Genomic DNA, 21,681 nt, shown 5'->3' with positions numbered 1-21,681 from the left:
AGATCATCAAGTCCAGCTGTCAACCCATCACCAGCATGCCTGCTAAACCATGTCCCGAAGTGCCATATCTACATGTTCATCTTCTCCGGCACCAGGGTCAGGCTGACAGGCCTATAGCTCCCTCGATCCTCCTTCCGGCCCTTCTTGTAGATGGGTGTCACAATGGCAAGGCTTGTCCTTCTCTTTCCCCTCTTTATCATTCCCCATCCTTCTTCTTGCCTTTCTTCTTTCTCTTTTTATCCTTCTGCCTCAATGCTGCTTTCTCCACCTCTGCCCTGCTCCCTGCCCCTTGTTTCCTCTCACCATCCCTCTGTCTTGCTTCCTGTCCCAGGTTTTCCTGTCTTTTCTAAGTGTCGTTACCTGTCCAGTCGTTTCTTGGTGTATGTCCCTGTCAAGCTGGCTCTCCCTTTTTTCCTTTCTCTCTCCCTCTGTCCTTCTTCCTGACACTTTCTTCTCTTCCTCTGTCTGTTCTCTAGCCCTTTGCTGCTTCCCTCCCTGCCCCCCCCAAGAGATCCCTCTGGTCTCTTTCTACAGATCTGACTCTTTCTTTATTTCTCGGTCCCTTTGTCCTGTTCCCTATACTTTTTCTCTCTCTTGTCTGTGTCCTGCGTCCTGTCACCATCTTTGTCTCTCCTTTCTTTTTCCTCTCCTCCCCCTGCCCCCATCTCGCTCTCCCTCTGTCCTGCTTGCCAGCCCTGCATTTTCTTGCTCCATCTCCTATTCTCTATTGCTCCTCGTACCTATTTTTCTTGATTTCTCTACCTCTCTGACCTTTTCTTTTGACCTTTCTTTCTCTCGCTGCTCCTCGGTCTTGTCCCTTGTCTTATTTTTCTCTTTCCAGTCCTCTGTCATGCTCCCCATCGCTTATTTTGTTTCTCCATTTCTCTGCCCTGCTCCCTGTCCCTCTCTGTCTTTCTCCATCCCCCTGTGCTGCTCCCCAGCAGTATTTTTCCTTTCTCCAGCTCCCTGCCTCCACTCTTTTTCTCTCTGTCATTCTTTCTGCTTCCCTGGACCTCTCTGCAATTTTGTGTCCTGCTCCCTGTTTATATCACACTGTCCTGGTCCCCATCCTTCTCTTTTACCTCTCTGTCCCTATCCTTATCCTGTGTTTTTCTTTCTCCATCTCTCTGTCTGGCTGCCTATCTCTGTCCAGTTCCCTTTCTGCTCTTTTTTTCTTTCCTCTCAGTTACATTGCTTTTCTTCCTGTCCCCATTTTTTTTCCTCTCTTCATTCCTCTGCCTTGCTCTGTGTTCCCTCGCTCTCACTCCCCCAGGGTCCTGTTACCCATCCTTCTCCCTGTTGATTTTTTTTTTCCCTCTTGCTCTGTCCCCATCATGCTCCCTAGAAATATTTTTTTTAAATTCTCTATATTTCTGTTCTTCTGTCCATCACTACTTTTTGTTCTCCATCTCTCTCTCCTGCTCCCCACCCTTGGCTTTCCCTCCTTGTCATTCTTTCCTTTTCCCTGTACCTCTGCTTTTCTGTATCCTTGCATCCCGCTCCCTCCGTCTCGCTCTATCACGCTGTCTTGCTTCCCATCCCTGTCTTTTTCTTTCTACCCTTCCAACATGTGTGTGTCCCAACCCCCCCTTTTTTGTGTCCCAGTCTTTCTACACCCTTCTATCATTCTCCTTCTATTGCTCGTCTTGCTTTTTTCTCTCTCTATTCTGCAGCCCATTGCTATTTTTGACTCCTACATCCCTTTGTCCTGCTCTCTGTCCTTGTCAGTTTTGCCCTTTGTTCTGCCTCCAGTCTTTCTTTGTTTTCTCCATCTCTGTCTTTTCCCCTGTACCTTTTTGTCTCTGCTCCTCAGTCCTTCTCCCTCATCTTATTTTTCTTTCTGCCACCCCTCTCTTTTTCTCTGTGACCCTCTGTGCTGTTCCCTTTCTTTTATTTCTTTTCTTTTTTCTTTTATTTCTCCAATTACCTGTTGTCATACCTGTCCCTCTCCCTCTGTCTCTCTTCCGCTGCCTGGCTTCCTGGCCCTATTATTTATTGTTTCACCTCTTTGTCCTGCTCTCAGTCCCTGTTTTCTCTCGTGCTCCGCCTCTGCTATTCTCTCTGTTGCTCTCATTTGCTGTCTGTACCAGCATCCTGCTCCCTGTTACCTGGGCCTGCAACACCTTAATTACTTCTTTCTTTCTCCCATCTTTCTCCCTTTCTCTCCCATCTTTCTCCCTTTCTCTCCCATCTTTCTCCCTTTCTCTCCCGTCTTTCTCCCTTTCTGTGCCTCCATCCTGTCACTCTCCTCCTCTCTTTGTCTTCAATGTTTCTTTCTCCTTCTCTGCCCTGCTCCCTGTCCCTTTTCTCTTACTCCCTCTGTCCTCCATCCTCGCTGAGAGCAAGAGCTGCAGTGAGTCCCGGGTCCTCAGGGCCCTGCCGCATCTATTCTGTGTCCCGACCCCTCACCTGGCCCCCTCTCTTCAGACACTGCTGTGATTTTTTTTTTTTTTTTTTCTGTGTAGCTTCTTTCTCCATCTCTGTCTGACCGGCTCCCTGTCCCCATCTTTTAGGTCCTCCCTCTCTCTGCCCTGTAGCCCGTGCCTTTTTACTTCTCCATCTCTTTCTGTCCAGCTCCTGGTCCCTATTTTTGCTTTCCTCCCTCTCTGTCCCGTAGTGTGTTGGTATTTTTGCCATCTGTGTCTCTCTGTCTGACTTCCTGTCCCTGTGGTTCAAGATCTTCCTTCTCGGCTCTGTAGCACATTGCGAGTCTACTTCTTCCTTAATCTCTCTTTATTCTGCTCCCTGCCCCTCATTTTGAATTCGTTCCTCTCTGTCCTGTCACCTGTCGCTATTTTTGACTTGCTCCATCTCGCTCTGTCTTGCTCCCTGTCCCTGTTTTTCTAAGTCTTCCTTCTCTGCCCCCTAGCCTGTCATTATATTTTTGTTTCACAGTCTCAGTTTGTCTGGCTCCCTGTCCCTCTTTCTTCATTACTCCCTCTCTGCCACGTTGCCTGTCGCTTCTTTCCTTCCTCCCTCCCTCTCTGTCTCCCTGTCCCCATTTTTCAACTCTGCCTGGTAGCCCGCCACAGTTTTTACTTTCTCCATCTCTCTCTGTCCCACTCCCTGTCTCTAGTTTTCAATTTCTCCCTCTCTCTTCAGAAGCTGTCGGGACTTTTCTCCTTCTCAGTCTCTCTGTTCTGGCTCCCTGACCCTGTTTTATAATTCCTCCCTCTCTGCTCTGTTACCCATCACCATTTTTATTTTCTCCGTCTCTCTCAGTCTGGCTCAAGGTCCTGATTTTTTTAAGTTCCTCCCTCTCTGCCCCGTAGCCTGTCACTTCTGCAGGTCTGTTTCTCCATCTCTCCCTGTGCGGCTCCCAGCCCCTCTTTCACACTTCCTCCCTCTGGAGCCTGTGGCCTGTTGCTTTCTCCCTCTTATTTCTCTTTGTCTCTCTGACTCCCCGCCCCTGTTTCTTCATTCCTCCTGTCTCTGCCCTAGAGCCCATTGGTAGTTCTTTCATTCTCTGGCTCTCTCTTTCCAGTTCCCAGGCCCTATTTTTCAATTTCGTCCTTCTCGGCCCTATGCACAGTGTGATTTCATTTCTTTTGCCATCTGTCCCTGTCTGGCTCCCTGCCAGGATTTTTTAACTCCTCCCTCTCTGCCTTGTAGCCCATTGCTGTTTTTTCTTTCTCTGTGTCTCTCTGTCCGGCTCCCTGTCCCTGTCTTTACTTTTTTTTTTTTTAATTCCTCCCACTCTACCCTGTACACATCGCTCTTTACATTTTCATTCTTGGACATCTCTCTGTAGATTGCTCCTAGTCCTAGTTTTTTAATTCCTCCCTCTCTGTCTGTCGTGGTTTAATGTGGCAGCCAACAACTAAGCACTAGAGAGCTGCTCGCTCACACTCCCCACCCTTCCCAGCGGGATGGGGAGGAGAAATGGACAAAAGGTAAAGCGTGTGGGTTGAGATAAAGACAGTTTAATAAGACAACAAAGGAAATACTACTAATAATACTAATACTTCTACTACTAATAGCAATAATAATAATGAATATGCAAACCAAACTATATACAATACAATTTTTCTTACCACCTGATGACCGATTCACAGCCAGTTCCCAAGCAGCGATCGCAGAACCTGGAACCCAGAAATCGTGAATTTTGCTAAATTCACATAAGAGTTTGACCTCCCGGCCAAGAGAGGATTCCAGCTCATGGAAATGAGAAGAGCCGATTCTGGCCCCCTGGCCAGTCCGCATTCATAAGCTGCGTGTGAGTCTATGGTATGGAATATTCCCATTGTCCAGCTTGGGCTAGCCCTGTAGCCTGTCACTTTTTTTTTTTTTTTCTTCTTTCTCCTGTGTCCGGCTCCGTGGCGCTGTTTTTTATTTCCTCCCTGTCTGTCTTGTAGCCCATCACTGGTTTTTTTTCTTTTTCTCCATGTCTCGCTGTCCTGCTCCCGGTCCCTGTTTGTTAATTCCTCACTCTTCCCTGGAGCCCATTGCTATTTGTTTCCATTCTCCATCACATGCTGTCCGGTCCCCTGTTGCTATTTATTCATTCCTCCCTCTCTGCCCTGTGGCCTATTGCTTTTTCTGCCTTGCTCTCTGTCAGTCTCCCTGTCCCTATTTTTTTAATTCCTCCCTCTCTGCCCCATCACCTGTGTGACCTTTTGCCTTTCTGCTTTCTTGGTCTCTTTCAGGCCGGCTCTCTGCCCCTGTTCATTAATTCTTCCCTCTCCACCCTGCAGCCTGTCGCTTTTGTCCTTTCTCTATGTCGCAGTCTCTGGCTCCTTGGTGACCTTATTTTAGAATTCTTTCTGTATGCATTGCTATTCATCTTGCTCTCCAGCTCTCTTTCTTCCAGTTCGCAGTCTCTTTTTCCTAATTCTTCCCTCTCTGCCCTGTAATGTGTAGCTATGTGGTTTGTTTTTGTGTTGTTCCCCCCAGCCTTGCCCCTTCCCTCCATCGTTCGCTCTCCCAGCTGCCTATCCTTGGTGTTTCATTCCTCCCCCTCTGCCTTTTGTTCATAGCTTCTTTTTTTGTCTTTGCAGCTTTTTTTTTTTTGCCTTTGCCCAACTCTCTCGGTCCAGGTGTCTGCCCCTATTCTTTTTTCCTTCCTCTCTGTCATGCTGCCTGTTGCAGGTTTTTTTTTTTTTTTGCATCTGCATCCTGCTCCCATCCTCCTTTGTTGGTCTTTGTCCTGCTCCTTCTCCTTGTTTCTGCTGCTTCTTTCTCCATCTCTGTGGGACTGCCTGTCCCCGTCCTTCTCTCACTGTCCCTTTCCCTGCTTTGTGCTTTCTCGTTACACTGCCGCTGTCCAGCCATCTGTCATTTTTCTCCTGTCTTGTAGCGTCCTGCACCCTGCTCCTCATTTTTGGCAGCCCCTGCCCAGCAGCACATTGCTCCAGGAGCCGACTGACCGACTGTTCCCTGCTGGAGCAACGGGCGCAGCTGTGGGAAGGACTGCCGAGGTGTTGGAGGGGCAGGGGGAGTGTTGGGGGGGGGGGGGGGGCTGAGTCCTGGAGCAGAGCGGCTCTCGGGACTGGCTGGGTCCGTGACTGAATAAACACCTGTGGTGCCTTTTTGCCCTCCCAGCTGCATTTGTGCTTCATTTGCATGGGGCAAGGGGCTTCGATAGAGCCCAGGGGAGGAGCGGACGGGCTGTGGGGCTGGGGCAACGGCTGTGGGGCTGGGGCGATGGCCCCCTGTTTCTGCTGGCCTGCAGCTGTGGGCCGGGACTGGAGGAGCCCCAGGTGTGGGCAGTGAGGGTGATGGCGAAGGCCCCTCCCTCTAATAGGGGGGCTGCTGGTGAAGGGGCCGGTGCTGCTTTGCTGCGGAGGAGCTGGTGCGAGCCAAGGGAGGAGCAGAGCCGTTACTGCACGTCACCGGGATGTGGCTGCAGCGAGGGAGCAGGTGAGCAGGTGGGGGGGTGGGCGAGTAACGGGTGGGTCCAGGGGAAAGCCCTCAGGAGGGCGGGACAGCGGGACTCCGTCGGAAGCAAGGAGCGGCGAGGGTGCGGCGCCGTACCGGAGCCGGGTGGTGGGGGCTGTCCGGAGCTGCGCTGTGGAGCGTGGGGCTGCTATGGGGCTCGGGGGGTCTTCCGGGTGCGTCAGCGGGAGGGCACGGTGTCCCCGCAAACGTAGGCACGGGGGAAGATGCCTATCGCGGTGTGGTGGGTGCTGCGGTCCGCTGGCGGGGGCTGGCGGTCGGCCGCGTTGGTTCCCCGGGGCAACCAGGGGAGGGGCGGTCTTCTGGCACCCGGCTCCCGGGCTGTGCTGACCAGGACAGGCCGGGAAGGTGCCGTTTCCACGGACTTGGCTGCCGGGCAGTCGCATTGCTCTCGGTCACGTTGCGCCTGGTGCCGCCACGGACCCCGTTGCGCAGGACGAGCTGTATTTTGTTGCCGGTTTCGTGTGTTTTCTGGCAGGGTTCACGGTGCGCGCGTTACCCGAAAAGTGGTTCAGCCGCATGCGCGGTCATGCGCGGTGGCGCCCGGCGGCCGGGCATGCGCGGTGGCGCCCGGCGGCCGGGCATGCGCGGTGGCGCCCGGCGGCCGGGCATGCGCGGTGGCGCCCGGCGGCCGGGCATGCGCGGTGGCGCCCGGCGGCCGGGCATGCGCGGTGGCGCCCGGCGGCCGGGCATGCGCGGTGGCGCCCGGCGGCCGGGCATGCGCGGTGGCGCCCGGCGGCCGGGCATGCGCGGTGGCGCCCGGCGGCCGGGCATGCGCGGTGGCGCCCGGCGGCCGGGCATGCGCGGTGGCGCCCGGCGGCCGGGCATGCGCGGTGGCGCCCGGCGGCCGGGCATGCGCGGTGGCGCCCGGCGGCCGGGCATGCGCGGTGGCGCCCGGCGGCCGGGCATGCGCGGTGGCGCCCGGCGGCCGGGCATGCGCGGTGGCGCCCGGCGGCCGGGCATGCGCGGTGGCGCCCGGCGGCCGGGCATGCGCGGTGGCGCCCGGCGGCCGGGCATGCGCGGTGGCGCCCGGCGGCCGGGCATGCGCGGTGGCGCCCGGCGGCCGGGCATGCGCGGTGGCGCCCGGCGGCCGGGCATGCGCGGTGGCGCCCGGCGGCCGGGCATGCGCGGTGGCGCCCGGCGGCCGGGCATGCGCGGTGGCGCCCGGCGGCCGGGCATGCGCGGTGGCGCCCGGCGGCCGGGCATGCGCGGTGGCGCCCGGCGGCCGGGCATGCGCGGTGGCGCCCGGCGGCCGGGCATGCGCGGTGGCGCCCGGCGGCCGGGCATGCGCGGTGGCGCCCGGCGGCCGGGCATGCGCGGTGGCGCCCGGCGGCCGGGCATGCGCGGTGGCGCCCGGCGGCCGGGCATGCGCGGTGGCGCCCGGCGGCCGGGCATGCGCGGTGGCGCCCGGCGGCCGGGCATGCGCGGTGGCGCCCGGCGGCCGGGCATGCGCGGTGGCGCCCGGCGGCCGGGCATGCGCGGTGGCGCCCGGCGGCCGGGCATGCGCGGTGGCGCCCGGCATCAGTAAACCAAACCTCCTCTAGTTTTTCAGAAAATGGAGGGGCAACTCATATAATGGGATGGAGGATCATTTTTGTACTTAAGGAGAAATTCTTCTTGTACAGTTAGTTTTTTGTGTATACCCTCAGATACCTGGAAGATGGTACAATAATGTTCAATCTGTGCATACCGCTTTTGCACAGATGCATGGTGTGCCACCCCATCAGGGATTGGGGTTCTGGCCAAAATTGGTTTCATTATCTTAAAGGGGCCTCTAAGTATAATTGGCTGTTAGCAGATGATATGTTCCGCTTCCCGCAGTGCAAATAGTCCCTTTTCCTGTTCTGTATAACTTTTTTCTGCATCCTTAAACCTACGTGAATAAAATCCAATAGGCTTTGGGGGTCCCTCTGGCTCCTTTTGTCAAAGGTGGATTAACAGTCCCGACTGAGCAAATCCTCATTCAATCTGGATTGGGTCAGTGGGGTGAATAGGGCCTAAGGCTTGATAATTAGAGGCTGCAAATATTAATACTTGTAGGGCTTTTTCATGTACAGGAGTCCAGTCCCAAGAATCACCTTTTTGCAATAAATCATATAATGGTCTAGCTATTATGGAAAAATCGGGAATATGTTTTCACCAGAAAACCAAGGTTCCTAACACTTACTGCAATTCTCGTTTTGAGGTAGGTATTCATATTTGGTCTAATGTTGTCAGAGTCTCATCAGGAATACACACAGATCCACCTTTCTACCAGATCCCTAAGAATTTTACCTCGAGGGGCAGGAGGTTGTACCTTTTCTGGTGAAATCTGCAGACCTAGCCCTTCTAGGTGTTTAATGACTGTGGCCTGCGCTTTGTGAACTGATGCTGCTTGCTTCCCCCCCCATTAACACATTGTCTATATACTGATAGATTTTGACCTCCTTATCCAGAGGGATTTTTTCTAATTCCCTCGCTAGGGCATGGTGTGCTAGGGTAGGGGAGTGTTTAAGTCCTTGGGACAACCCAGTGAATGTATATTGTTGTCCTTTCCAAGTGAAAGCAAAGTGGGTTTGATGTTCAGGTTGAAGGGGAACCATGAAAAACATGTCTTTAACATCAATAGTTGCTAAAATTGGGTGGCATGTTCCTAAATGAGGTCGGCTATGTAAGGCACAGCAGTGGTTAATGGTCCTGTATTAGCATTTAAACGGCGATAATTGATTGTTAGCTGCCACTTCCCATTTGATTTTTGCACTGGCCAGACCGGGGAATTGTAAGGTGAGTGGGTGGGAACTATAACTCCTTGTTCCTGCAGTTCTGCTGGTACGGGTGCTATGCCTTCCCTGGCTCCTAATGGCAAACAATACAGTTTTACATTAGTTAATTTGGAGGAGGGAAGAGGATGGGCTGGGACTAGAAGCTGCAGATTTAATTTAGCTACTCCAAATGTCCAAGTGAGCTGGGTGGCAGCAAGGAGCAGCGTGGGGCGGGTGACTTCTCACAAGAGCAATGGTGATTTTGTGCCTCTTGGTATGTTAGGTACCAGAAGCAATGATGGCCGTGGCGTCGGAGTCTGGAATGAGCAGGTGAGCAGAGCACCGCAGCACTCTTGAGGCGGCGGCCTTTGTAGAAGAGGCTGGCGTTGGCTGCTGTGACGCTTACTGTCAGCAGTGTGTGAGGGTGTGTTTTTTTGTTTTTTATTTTATTTTTTTTTGCAGATGACGATGCGGAACCAGGCGACTGCAGGAGCATCCCGGTTAGCCAATGTCTTTTTTTTTGTTGACGATGGGTGGATTCTGACCTCTGTCCTTCTGAAAGCGAAGTTGAGGGGCAGGGGCTGGGAGGAGAGGACAAGGTTGGGAATTACAGGGAAGGGTTGTGAAGTTAGCGTAAGGGAGAGGGCTGCTTGGGAGCGGGCCCCTTTGGGCAGGCGAAGGGACCAGGTTTCATTGCAGCACGACACTCATGTGTGCTGGGCAGGGCATTTCCAGCCTGTGTCTGTAGTTTTGTGTTGTTTGTGTGGTCTGTCTTCTGTGCCGTAGACCCTCCCTGGGTCTCGACGTCCTCGTTGCTCTTTGCACTCAAGGAGCTCGTTATGCACATCAGGCACCATCCCTAGTGTCTCGAATGCATGTACGTGTCGGCATAGTGCCCAGTAGGTGCTTCTTTTCTGGTGTTGTGTGGCAGGGCTGGGCAGTTCCTGTCTCTGTCTTATCACATACCTTCCTCACGTCTTGATGTCTCCATAGCCCTTTGTGATCAGCAGGCACCTCGGCAGCTCTCCCAAGAGTCTTGAGTGCATCTCCTCATGGGCATAGCTCTGGTCAAGCCCTTTTCATCCTGCAATTATGTTTTGCTGCTACTGCTGTGGTGATTGCACTGCTGCCGTGACACCGCTGCTCTTGTGATGCCGCCACTGTTGCTTTTGTGCCACCGAGGCCTCTGTGATGCTGCTGCCACCATGATGTTGCTGCAATAATACAATTTCTCGAATGTCTAGTGCATTTAAAATGTTCTTTCTCTGCGTCATTTATTCCCTTAGGTTTTTTTTAATTATTTCTTGTATTTCCTTAGTACTGTCACTTTTAAAATTTTTTTCCTAAGTCCTCACTTTAGTTTATTGTCTATTTTTAATTTTTTCCTCATTTCTATACTCCCCGTTGCTTTTAAAATTTTGTCTACTTTTATCCCTTTTGCTGTGTTTATTTGTCCACCTTTATTTTTTAATTATTTCTTGCCTTTCCTTAGTGCCCTTGCTTTTTAAAATATCTTTCTACGTCTCTGTTATCTCTTTTTCGTAAGTACTTCCTTCCCTAATGCGCATTGCTTTTTAAATGTTCTTCATATGCCTACCTTTTTCTTTTCAAAGTATTTATTTTTAGTTATTTCTTCTCTTTCTCTCTTGTCCCCACTTTTTAGATTTTATTCTACATCTCCATTTTAGTTCACCATCCCAGTTTTTCAATTTTCTCCTCTATTTTTTCCACAGCAAGTGGCTGTGGTGGTGTCCAGGGGAGGGGGTGATGATGGCCCCTGTTTCCAATGGGCTCCATTTGTGGGCTGGGGCAGCCCAGGTGGGACCCGTGAGGATGGGGCTGGGCCAAGATGTTCAAAAGGCTGCAGGTGGGGATGGGCCAGGGTAGCCCGGGGTGCAGCTGGTGAGGTGAGGATGGGGCTGCCTCTGCTATGCCAAGGGGCTCTGGCTGGGGAGGTGGCTGCCCGGGCATACCTGCCTGCAGGAGCTGGCTGGGGAGCAAATTGAAGGGGGCTCTGCAGGCAATGGGGGGTTCCAGCAAGGACCGGCTGGCCTCCGTGGCGAGGCAGGATTGCTCCCAGCCATCCCCGACGGACCACACCAGCAGCACACGGCTCCGGGGAGCTAGGTGCCTCCATGGGCTGCGTGTGTGAGCTGCCATGTGTCCGGGAAGCTTCGTGGGAAAGAAGTGTTGAGGCACCTGCTGCCTGCTCCTGAGGGGTGAGAGTCGGGCAGCCGGCACTGCAGATGAGGAAGGTGGCAGAGGCAGCGAGAGAAGCCTTGGGGCAGTGAAAGTCTCATGCCAGTGCCAGGAGCTGTGGTGAGTCATGTGTCTGGGCCTATCCCTGCCACGCTTCTCCAGATCTCTGCCTGTCCCTACCTCCATCTTCTTTTTGGGCTCTCTGGCTCCCCAAAATTTTTTGCTCTTCTGCCAACGTTGCCCTGTATCTTGTCGCCTTCTACGTTTTCTTTCTATGTCTCTCCCTTTCTGGCTCCCCACCTGCTATTGTTTCACTCTTCCCATACAGCCTTCTTCCCCCTTTCTTGGGAAAATTGCAGTTCTAGGTCTCCCTTTACCCAGTGACCTGTGTCTGTATTCAGTGACCGCCTCTGCTCTACGCCGTGTCGCTGCTCCGATGTCCTTTCCCTTGGGCCGTTTATCCAGCTCCCTCTCCCCATGTTTAAATTCTTACCCATGTGACCTGTACCCCATTGCTTTCTAAATTTTCTGTCTGTGCCTACATTCAACTCATTCCCTGTCCGTGTGTTTTATTTCTTCCTGCCTGTCCTCTACTTTGTCGCTTTTAAAATTTTTTTTTTCAATGTCTTCATCTATTGAGTTTGCTGAGCCTATTTACATCTTGGCTAAGTGATGTAAAGGATGGATTGTGCGCATATAATCCCTTAGACAAACGGTTTACCGAGTCTGGGGCAAAGCCTGGATCCAGCTGCACCTAGACTCCTCTCTGAGAAGGAGTTTAGAATGCAAGGGGGTCCATTCTGAATCTCGTGGCTCCACGGAAGGGTATCCATGACAGTTTTGTTCGACCCTGTCTTCTACGCAATAGATAATGCAGTGTACTTTGCCATTGAAGCTTGTTGAACCACTGTCGCATGTACTATCAAATTTTGTTAAATTGCTGTTATATATCAAGAAACATTTTGTTGCTTCTCTGTTATGAATGCGGCGCATCATTCCATCTGTGACATCTGCCTACTTTTTTTGCCTTTGTTCTCTTTAATTTCTTCTCTTGCTTCTTTGCCATCACTCTTTAGATTGTCTTTCTCTGTTTTAGTTACCCATCACTGTTTTTTCTCTCTGATTCAGATGGAACCCTTCCTCAGGATTCCTCTGTGCCCCAGAGCTCTCTTGCCTTATTCCCTGCCATCTAGCATGTCTCCATTCAGTTGCTCGTCCCCTGAGGACATCTGTACATTGCTGGAACACCTTCTGGAGTTTTGCATCTTGTCCCAGAGCCACTCTGTCTCTCTCTCTCTCGCGCTCAGAACCCTTCCCCTGTTGTCATTGTACTTCCCAAGGCCATCCTCGTGCCCAGCAGCATTCCTTTGTCTCTGTAGCACACTTTGCACCCTTCTGTCTCCCTAAGAACCTTTCCTGATGCCATCTTTCATCTCCAGAACACTCTTGTTGTCCTCTACGCTAGCTAGCATACCTCCGTTCAGTCCCTGGTCACCTGAGGACATCTGTAGTCTGTTCAAATCCCCTCTGGACTACTTCATTGTGTCCTCAAGCTGCCTTTTGTCTGTCCCTCTCGGAACCCCTCTGTTACCATCACGTCATGTAGTGCTTCAGGTGGGGCCATCTTTTAGCCACAGAATGCTCGTTTGTTGCTCTACGCTCTCTAGGATTCCTGTATTCAGTCCTCAGCCACCTCAGACCATATGTACTCTGCTCAGATGGTCACCCGAGTTCCTCTTTGTGATTCCCAAGCCTTCCTGTGTCCAACAGCACCCCACCCCTCAACACCCCTCTTCTCACAGTCCCGATGCTTCCCCGAGACATTCCTTGATCTCCACAGCACCTTGTAACACTTCATCTCCCTTTCCATCTCTCTTGTTCTGTCCTTTTTGTTCTTTGTTACAAGCGCTCCTTTATCTTTTTCCCTGCCATAGTGAGTGTCTCAGTTCGGTTCCTCTCTGTTATCTCTAGTTTGCCTAGATGCCCTCCTGAGGCCCTCACTGTGTCTCCATGACTTCTTTTCTTACCCTGCCCCCTCCTAATTCTTCTGCTCTCTAGAACAATGTCTTCCGAGTCCTTTCTTGTACTCCGCAGCACTCTTGTAGCACTTTAGCTCTCTTTTGGTTTTATCTGTTTGTGCTCTTCAGAACGCTCTTATCTTACTCTTTGCTATTTAGCATGCCTTTGTCCAGCCTCCCTGCCCCCGATGACATCTGTACTTTGTTGAAATCCCCTTTGGAGTTCCTCCTTGTCATCTCTGAGGCCTCTTTGGTCTCAGGTCTCCTCTGCTCCCTTTGCTGAGCTCTCGCAACACATTGCCTATGCCTTAGAGCCCTGTTTTTGCTTGTGAGGGCACTTTGCACCCCTCTTTTCCCCTCAGAACCCTTCCCGAGTCTGCATCCATTACCCCAGTTCATCTTTCTGTCCTCTCATCCATTTGGTGCTCCTTGATTCAGTCCCCAGACAACATCTGTCCTTTGTTCAATTCTCTTTTGAGCTCACAGCATCCCTGAGATCTCATTGGTCTCTTGGGACCGCTATAATCCATGTGACGATGCCTCCTGTTCTACCGGAATGTTTTCTAAAGCCATCTTAGTGCCCTAGAGCAGTATTTTTGTTTTTTGTCTTGTTGTATGTTTCTGTTTGGTATCTGGTACTGCAAAGATGTGCATCGTCAGCTCAGATCTCTTCAGTTTTGCAGAGAAGGCGATAGCCTTCATCTCTTTTTATTGACACATCTCCCATGGTGGTTCTTTGTTGTGTTCTGCAATTTAATTTGTTCTATCTACTAAGGTGTTAATTAGGCCACTTCATGTAATTTTCTGATATGTTTCTTATATTTCCATGGGTTTTTTCTGTTTTCTGTCCTTTGGGACTCATCTAGTTCTCTTAAGGCAGTCAGTCAGAGAGGCTTTCAAGGTGGCTCTGAACCATCGGCTATTTAGAGTAAATAATTTACTTTGCAACCAGAGTTACTATATTCTTACAGGATCTAATTCTGCTTTGTCATTCAGTCCTATCTGGAAAATACTTCTGGTGGAATTTAGGTAGCATGGGTGGTCTTGCTAGAAATTAAAAGTAAGCCTGTAGCATTTTGGGTGTTTTATAGGAAAAGTAAGCACATACATTTTGATAATAATATTGTTACTGCATTTAATGAACTACTTTCTTGTGTAGCTTAGTAGGACAGCTATCTTTTTCTGTCTACACCCCAGACAAATGAGGTTTAACTACTTATTAGGTCACGTTGGTGATGCAACAGAGATAGTTATAGTAAAAGAGCAGGCATTGTTGTTTTCGGTAAGGGTCAATTTCTCTCGTCGAGGCTTTGTACGCTTTAAATTTAAAGCAGATGAGAAAACTTACTGCTGCTCCTCTGGCCGCCTTAATGTCTTTTGGTGGTTCATCCCTCCCCTTTCCCAGGGGACTGTGGGAAGGGTGGTGGGCGAGGCTCGGAGTATATGACCCCCAGCCTCTGATCAGGGAGCTCATTCTACTTCTGGCTTTCTTTGGTCTTAGTGCTCTGCTGTTCCTTCAGTTGATTACAACTTTTGAGCTGTCTAAGCTACCCAGGGAGATGTGTTTTGATATTTAGAGAAGCAGGGGTGTCTGTTTGAGGTAAGACGTTCAGGACGAGTCAAGGCTCAGCAGCAGATCTAGTAGAGAATATATTTATCTGCACCTTTTTTTTCAGGTCAGTAATTTTTAATGGAGCATTTAGGGGTGGCAAGATTGTTTAAGAATACATTGTTCTTTTTATTCTAGGTGCATTACACTTTCCTGGAACTCCTGACTTGATTGAAGATGGAACGTTGGTTTTTTCACTAGTTTTGCTCTATACTGTGTAACTTGCTGGCATCGCATCTCTTAGTTGGACTGATGATGAGATTATCTTGCAGGGGTTAAGGTGAGCATCTTGTATGCATCTGTATAGAGATTGAGCATTTCTCAAGAAAGTGGCAAGGACATAAGGCCTATAGTATCTTTCAGAGTATGGGACAGCTCATTGCCTTTCCCGATTGCTCAGAGGACTCTGTTGTCCCTTGAAACTTTGCAGCTCAAGGCAGGCCCCTCATAGATTATAAACATCGGGGTTTCACTTACTCTGTGGGCCTGTAGCAAAGCCCCAAGGCTGCGGGAAGGCGTAAGGTGGGAGATGCCTGCAGAACGCAGGGTGTGGCTCAGAGGAACAGCTCCTGAGGAACGGCCGATGCGGGGGGGTTCAGGGGTGCAAATACTGGGAAGGAGCAGTCAGGAGGCTGTGGGGTTCCTTCCTTGACAGTTCAGGAGCAGAGAAGGGGATTCTAAACTTTTGAGACCGGGGGATGGTTGAGGAAGGGAGGAGGGTTCATGAGCCTCTCTCAGTTTAATTTTGCAGTCACAATTGGATGTCAATGAGGTCTGTTTGGTTTAAGTCTCCCTGTAGCTGACAGGGAGTTATGACACAGTCACAAGAGATGAAGTGTGAATTCTCTGGGCCTCAGCATCTCCAGATAGAGGACTGAATGTCAGGCCTTTGAATCTCAAAGGTGTTAAGGCTTGTATGTGAAGAGCTTAGTGTTCTTTTGTGTTTGTTTTTTTTAATGGCAGGCTGTAGTTGGACTCTAGGTGGCGTTCTTGAATGGAAACAAGACCTTTGGAATTGTTAAGTTATTGGTCAGCATTGGGGTGACTTCTACAATATGTTTTTTGCAGATGAAGAGAAACGAGCCATGCGCCAAAGGGCGAGGGAGGAGAGGGGAGCAGAGCGTCGCAAGAACGTGGGTTTACATGTGGTGTGAGAGGGCAGACGTGCTTTTAGGTTTTGATTTTTCTTTTTAATTTTGAAGGTGCCAAGCAATGAGTGAATCGGGGATATGGGCACCGGAGGCGACTCGGGCAAGGTGAGCCACGACCAGTGGCCTGAAGTAGCAGCTGTGGGCTGGGTTGGTGTCTAAGAGCAAAGAATCCTGCGGCAACTCAGTGAGGTGCTTCTCTTTTGGTTTTGCAGGGGCTGCGCGGGCCGCTTTTGGCATTGGACAACTGTTTGAGGTGAGCTGGGGTGGTAGAGAGGAGGAGCATGGGGCAGGTGAGTTCATAAGCACAATGGTAGTTTTGTGTCTCTTGGTATCTTAGGTAGCAGAACCAATGAAGGCTACAGCATCCAACTCTGGAATGAGCAGGTGAGTGGAGCATCCTGGTGCTTCTGAGGAGGGGGTTGTTGTGGAAGAGGTTGGCATTGGTCCATGTGATATGGTCATCACTGTTTGTGGGGTGTAGTTGCTTTCTTATTTTTTTTTTCAGATGACAAAGTGGAACCTGTTGACTGCAGTAGCCAATGTGTTTTTTATTAGGGATGGGTTCTGATCCCTGCCCGTCTGAAAGCTAAGTTGAGGGACAGGGGCTGGGGAGGGTCTGGAGGGAGGGGAACAAGGTTGGGAGGTGTTGTGAAGTTAGTGTAGGGGACAGGACTGTGCAGGAACAGGTCCCTTTGGGCAGGTAAAGGAAGCAGGTTACTCTTGCACAACACTGTGTATGCAAGGGAGGGCAGTTCCAGCCTGTGTCTGTGGTGGTGTCGTTTGCGTAGTCTGTCTTCTCTGCCTTAGACCTTCCTCAGGTCTCAATGTCCTCTTTGCACTCAAGGAGGGCATTGTGCATCTCGGGTGCCATCCCTAGCATCTCAAATAGCTTTACTCATCATTACAGTGCCAACTGGGACCTTCTTTGCTTGTGTTACAAGTGTAAAGCATGGATAAGTCTTGCATCTCAGAAGCTTATGCTCTGTCTGCTTCTGCAACATTGTTCCAGGCTGGGACAGCACCTCTGATCTTGAGCAGTCTCTTTTTAGTCATCTTTTCTGAGATATCTTCCTGGCATCCCAGACTTCTTAGGTCTTTAGGAAAGGCATTGTGCGCACACTTCATCCGAGTTGCAGATAGATCTTTTTGTCGCAGTTCATAGCATTTGACTTTTCTCAGGCTGCCACAGATTCTTACTTGTGGCCCCCTAGGTCTTCTTGCCCAATGGCATCTCTGGTCCGGGAGTTGTGCTTTTTAGAGTTTTTTATGTCTCTGCGTCACACTGTTGGTCTTGTTTGTCTGCAGCGTCTGTGCATGTTTGTCTGGATTAGAGCTGCTCTACCTGGGGGTATAGCAGTGACAGCAAGCAAAAGAATAACAATAAGATCCTATGGCTAACATGTAGATAACCCTAGACTTCATAGGCAAAAGTTGTAGAGTCCATTTCTGAGCCAAGTAGCCCTATATGCAGTGGGCAAGGAGAGTTATTTCTGTAGCGCTAGGCAGAGACACAGGGGATGACCAGATTGCTATTAATAGCAGGCTGTAGTTGGAATCTAGATGGTAAACGTAAATGGAAACAAGACTTCTGGGACTGGTCATCTATTGTTCTGCATCTGGGTGACTTGTTTAATGTTGCTTTTACAGATGCAGAGGGATGAGCGGTGTGCCAAAGGGCGACAGAGGACACGCAAGTAGAGTGCCATAAGAAGGTCAGTGTGTGGTGTTGGAGGGAAGATATGACTGGTGGCTGTATGACTAGCTTATAAGTTTTGGGTTCTCCGTTTTGAAGATGCAAAGCAGAGCCTTGGTAACAGAGGTGACTCAGGCAAGGTGGGCCATGACTCGTGGGCTGAAGTAGCAGTTATTGTAGTGTGCATTGATGAAGTTCTAAGCATCGCTTGTTGTTCCTGTTTTTCAGGTGGGATGTGAGCTTCGAGGTGGCAACCTGCAAAATGGCAGGGGCAACACGGGTCAGCAGCCAAGGTGAAGGAGCAGAAAGTGGGAATCGGTACGGACACGCTTTGGTTTTGGGCATTATCTCAGCATGTCCTCTTTGCTTTGATTTTATTGTAGGTGCCGCACATAGCCGCGGAAAGGTGAAGCAGCATGCTGACAAGAGGTCTGAGATGGTGAGGCTGCTGCTGACCAGGTCAGTGTGTAAGAGCAAAATACTGTGTGGCTCCTCAGTGAGGTGTGTGTCTCTTGGTTTTGCAGGGGCTGTGTGTGTGTGGGCTGCATTAGGCATTGGACCACTGTTTGAGGTGACCTGGGGTGGCACCGAGGAGGAGCGTGGGGTGGGTGACTTGTCACGGGCGCAAGGGTAATTTTGTGTCTCTTGGTATCTTAGGTAGCAGAAGCAATGTTGGCCGCAGCGTCCGACTCTGGAATGAGCAGGTGAGTGGAGCAGCCCGGTGCTTCTGAGGAGGAGGTGGTTGTGGAAGAGGTTGGCGTTGGCCAGTGTGATGCTTACTGTCAGCACTGTGTGTTGTCTGTGTTGTTGTCTTCTCGTTTTGCTTTTCAGATGCTAAAATGGAACCAGGCGACTGCAGGAGCATCCCAGTTAGCCAACGTGCTTTTTGTCGAGGATGGAGTCAGACTCCTGGCCCCCTGAAAGCTAAGTTGAGGGACTGGAGGGAGGGGACCACGGTTGTGAATTGCAGGGAGGGCTTGTAAAGTTAGCGTAGGGGAGAGGGCTGTGCAGCAGCGGGCTCCTTTGGGCATGTAAAGGGAAGGAAGGGGTTTGTCTTCAGCCCAATTGGGCAGGAGCGTTCCAGGCTGCGTCTGTGGTGCTGTCTCATTTTTGTCATCTGTCTTCTGTGTCTTAGACCTTACCTGTATCTCAGCATCCTCATTGCTCTTTGTGCCCATCAGGCACCACCCCGGGGTCTCGAATGCCCCTACTCATTGGCATAGAGCCAAGCGGGGGCTTCTCTTCTTGCCTTACAAGCGTAAAGCGTGGATCGGTCTCGTGGTGTGGAAGTTTCCAGTTGGTTCTCTTCTGCAGCGTCGTTCCAGGCTGTGTCAGCAGCTCTTCTCTCTAGCGGTCCATTTTCATGGAGTGTGGGAGCTCTTCCCTGCATCCTTATGTTCTTAGGTCTTGAAGCCGGGCTTCTTGCACATGCGCCGTCTCTTTAGACTGTATCTTCATGCCAGGGACCATGCTGTCTGACTCTGTTTTACTGGGGCTGCCATGGAGGCGCCATGCTTTGGGCTGCCGCGGCCCTGTAGGTCTTCTTGTCCGACGGTATCACCCATCAGGGAGTCCTCCTTCTTGTGGAGGAGAGTTTTCTCTCTTCTTTGAAGCCCATTGTTTGTGGTCTTCTGTGTAGTGTCTGTCTGTGCCTGTGTGTGTTTTGGCTTGGAGCTGCTCTGCCCAGGGCAACCAGGGAACCTGTAAATGGCAGGGCCAGGGTGGGTGAGCAGCCAAGGTAAAGGAGCAGGAGATTGGAAGTGATGCAGGCAGGCTTTGGTTTTGGGCAGTATCTCAGCATGTGCTGTTTGCTTTGATTTTATTGTGGGTGCTGCACATAGTCTCAGAGGTGGAAGCAGCATCCCGACAAGAGATCTGAGAAGGTGAGGCGGTTGTGTGCCGGGTCAGTGTGTAAGAGCAAATTATAGTGCAGCAGCTCAGTGAGTGGTGTCTCTCTTGGTTTTGCAGGGGCTGTGTGGGCTGCATTTGGCATTGGACAAATATTTGAGGTGAGCTGGGGTGGCAGCGAGGAGGAGCGTGGGGTGGGTGATTTGTCACGGGCGCAAGGGTAATTTTGTGTCTCTTGGTATCTTAGGCAGCAGAAGCAATGTTGGCCACAGCGTCTGCCTCTGGAATGAGCAGGTGAGCGGAGCACCCCGGTGCTTCTGCGGAGAGGGTTGTTGTGGAAGAGGTTGGTCTTGGCCAATGTGATGCTTACTGTCAGCACTGTTTCTGGGTTTTTTCTTTCTGCAGTGAAGAAGCGCAACCTGTTGACTGCAGGAGCATCCCAGATGCATTTTCGGTCGAGGATGGAGTCAGACCCCTGGCCCCGTGAAAGCTAAGTTGGGTTGCAGGGGCTGGGGAGGGTCTGGAGGGAGGGGACCACACTTGGGCATTGTGGGGAGGGCTTGTGAAGATAGTGTAGGGGAGCGGGCTGTCCAGGAACAGGCCCCTTTGGGCGGGTCAAGGGAAGGGGTTTCTCTTCAGCCCAAGTGGGCAGGGCAGTTCCATCCTGTGTCTGTGGTGTTTTGTCATTTGTGTGGTCTGTCTTCTGTATCACAGACCTTCCTGGGATCTTGATGTCTATGTTGCTCTTTGCATACAAGCAGCTCATCATGTGACTTGGATGCCATCCGTGGGGTCTGGAATGCCCGTACTCATCGGCATAATGCCAATTGGGTGCTTCTCTTCTTGCTTTACAAGCGTAAAGCGTGGATCAGTGTCATGTCTTGGAAGTTTCCCATTGGTTCTCCTTTTGCAGTGTCATCCCAGGCCGTGTCAGCAGCTCTTCTCTCTAGCAGTCCATTTTCGTGGGCTGTGGGACTTCTTCCCTGCATATTTAAGTTCTTACGTCTTGAAGCCGGTCTTCTTGCACGTCCATCGTTTCAGCTTTGAGTGCAACTTACTGTAATGGACCACTCTGTCTGACTCTTTTCTGGGGCTGCCGTAGAGCCTCCTTGTTCTGGGCCATCGTGGCCCTGTTGGTTTTCTTGCCCGACAGTGTCTCCCGTCAGGGAGTCATTCTTCTTGCGGCAAGTTTTCTCTCTTCTTTGAATCCCATTGTTTGAGGTGGTGTGTGTACTGTTGTTCTGTGCCTGTGTGTGTGTTTATCTTGGAGCTGCTCTGCCCAGGGCAACCAGGGAACCTGTAAACAGCATGGGCAGGGTGGGCATGCATCCCACATACAGGAGCAGGAGACAGAAATTGGCAAGGGCAGTCTGTGGTTTTGGGCAGTATCTCAGCATGTGCTGTTTTGTTGGAATTTTTTTGCAGGTGCTGCACATAGCCTCGGAACATTGAAGCAGCATGGTAACTAGAGGTCCGAGAAGGTGAGGCTGTTGTGATCTGGTTCTAAGAGCAAAGTATTGTGCAGCAACTCAGTGAGGTGTATCTCTCTCTTGTTGTTTTTTTTTTTTTTTTCCAGGGAATGTAGGTGCTGCCTCTGGCATTGGACGAGTGTTTGAGGTCAGCTGGGGTGGTAGCAAGGTGGGGCGGGTGACTTCTCGTGACTGCAGTGGTAACTTTGTGTCTCGTGGTATGTTAGGTACCAGAAGTGATGATGACCACAGCGTCTGACTCTGAAATGAGCAGTTGAGTTAGAGTGCCCTGGTGCTTCTGAAAAGAAGGTTGTTGTGGAAGATGTTTGCATTGGCCAGTGGGATGCTTACTGTCAGAACTGTTTCTGGGTTTTGTGGTGGTGTGGTGTTTTCTTTTTTTTTTTCCAGATGACAAAGCGGAACCTGGTGGCTGCAGGAGCATCCCAGTTAGCTGATTTGTTTTCTTGTCGAGGATGGATTCAGACCCTTCGCCCTCTGAAAGCTAAGTTGAGTTGCAGGGGCTGGAGAGGGTCTGGAGGGAGGGGACTATGGCTGGGCATTGCAGGAAGGTGTTGTGAAGTTGGTATAGGGGAGAGGGCTGTCCCGGATCAGGTCCCTTTGGGAGGGTAAATGGAAAGGGGTTTGTCTTCAGCCCAAGTGGGCAGGGCAGTTCCAGCCTGTGTCTGTGGTGGTGTGTCATTTGTGTGGTCTGTGTTGTGTGCCATAGACCTTCTTGGCATCTCGATGTCTGTGTTGCTCTTTGCATACGAGCAGTTCATCATGTGACTCGGATGCTATTTTCTCTCTGCTCTTCAGTCCTTCTTCCTCATCTTGTTTTTCTTTCTTCCATCCCTCTCTTTTTCTCTGTGACCCTCTGTGCTCTTCTGCCTCTCAATTTGCAGTTGTCATGTGTCCCCCTTCTCTGTGTCTCTCTTCTGCTGTCCTGCTCCCCAGCCCTATTATTTATTGCTTCACCCCTCGGTCTTGCTCTCAGTCCCTGTTTTCTCTGTTGCTCTCTTTTGCTGTCTGTCCCAGCGTCCTGCTCCCTGTCGCGCTCT

The 21,681-nt window shown here is 51.2% G+C and overlaps 4 long non-coding RNA genes across 5 annotated transcripts; all 4 read left to right on the top strand.

The window, feature by feature from the left end:
- Positions 1-5,797: 5,797 nt before the first annotated feature.
- Positions 5,798-14,731, top strand: LOC142361487 (uncharacterized). Its single transcript, XR_012764139.1, has 4 exons — positions 5,798-5,859; positions 8,920-8,966; positions 9,099-9,136; positions 14,601-14,731. It is a non-coding gene; the product is annotated as an uncharacterized LOC142361487 (long non-coding RNA).
- Positions 14,732-15,528: 797 nt separating this feature from the next.
- LOC142361485 (uncharacterized) lies at positions 15,529-16,193 on the top strand. Its single transcript, XR_012764137.1, has 5 exons — positions 15,529-15,595; positions 15,665-15,718; positions 15,826-15,866; positions 15,951-15,997; positions 16,119-16,193. It is a non-coding gene; the product is annotated as an uncharacterized LOC142361485 (long non-coding RNA).
- A 95-nt stretch (positions 16,194-16,288) lies between these two features.
- On the top strand, positions 16,289-17,750 carry LOC142361486 (uncharacterized). The gene is made up of 3 exons (XR_012764138.1): positions 16,289-17,325; positions 17,535-17,599; positions 17,690-17,750. It is a non-coding gene; the product is annotated as an uncharacterized LOC142361486 (long non-coding RNA).
- Positions 17,751-18,761: 1,011 nt separating this feature from the next.
- Positions 18,762-20,759, top strand: LOC142361484 (uncharacterized). Of its 2 annotated transcripts, XR_012764136.1 has the most exons (5): positions 18,762-19,315; positions 19,402-19,448; positions 19,560-19,648; positions 20,580-20,635; positions 20,731-20,759. It is a non-coding gene; the product is annotated as an uncharacterized LOC142361484 (long non-coding RNA). The 2 variants fall into 2 exon arrangements; XR_012764135.1 differs by lacking the exon at positions 20,731-20,759 and having other exon boundaries at positions 20,580-20,716.
- The last annotated feature ends 922 nt before the right edge of the window (positions 20,760-21,681 follow it).

The sequence above is a fragment of the Opisthocomus hoazin genome, chromosome 5 (assembly GCF_030867145.1).
Source record: "Opisthocomus hoazin isolate bOpiHoa1 chromosome 5, bOpiHoa1.hap1, whole genome shotgun sequence".
NCBI lineage: Eukaryota > Metazoa > Chordata > Aves > Opisthocomiformes > Opisthocomidae > Opisthocomus > Opisthocomus hoazin.
Note: the sequence above shows the minus strand (reverse complement) of the source record. Positions and strands in the feature narration are given on the sequence as shown.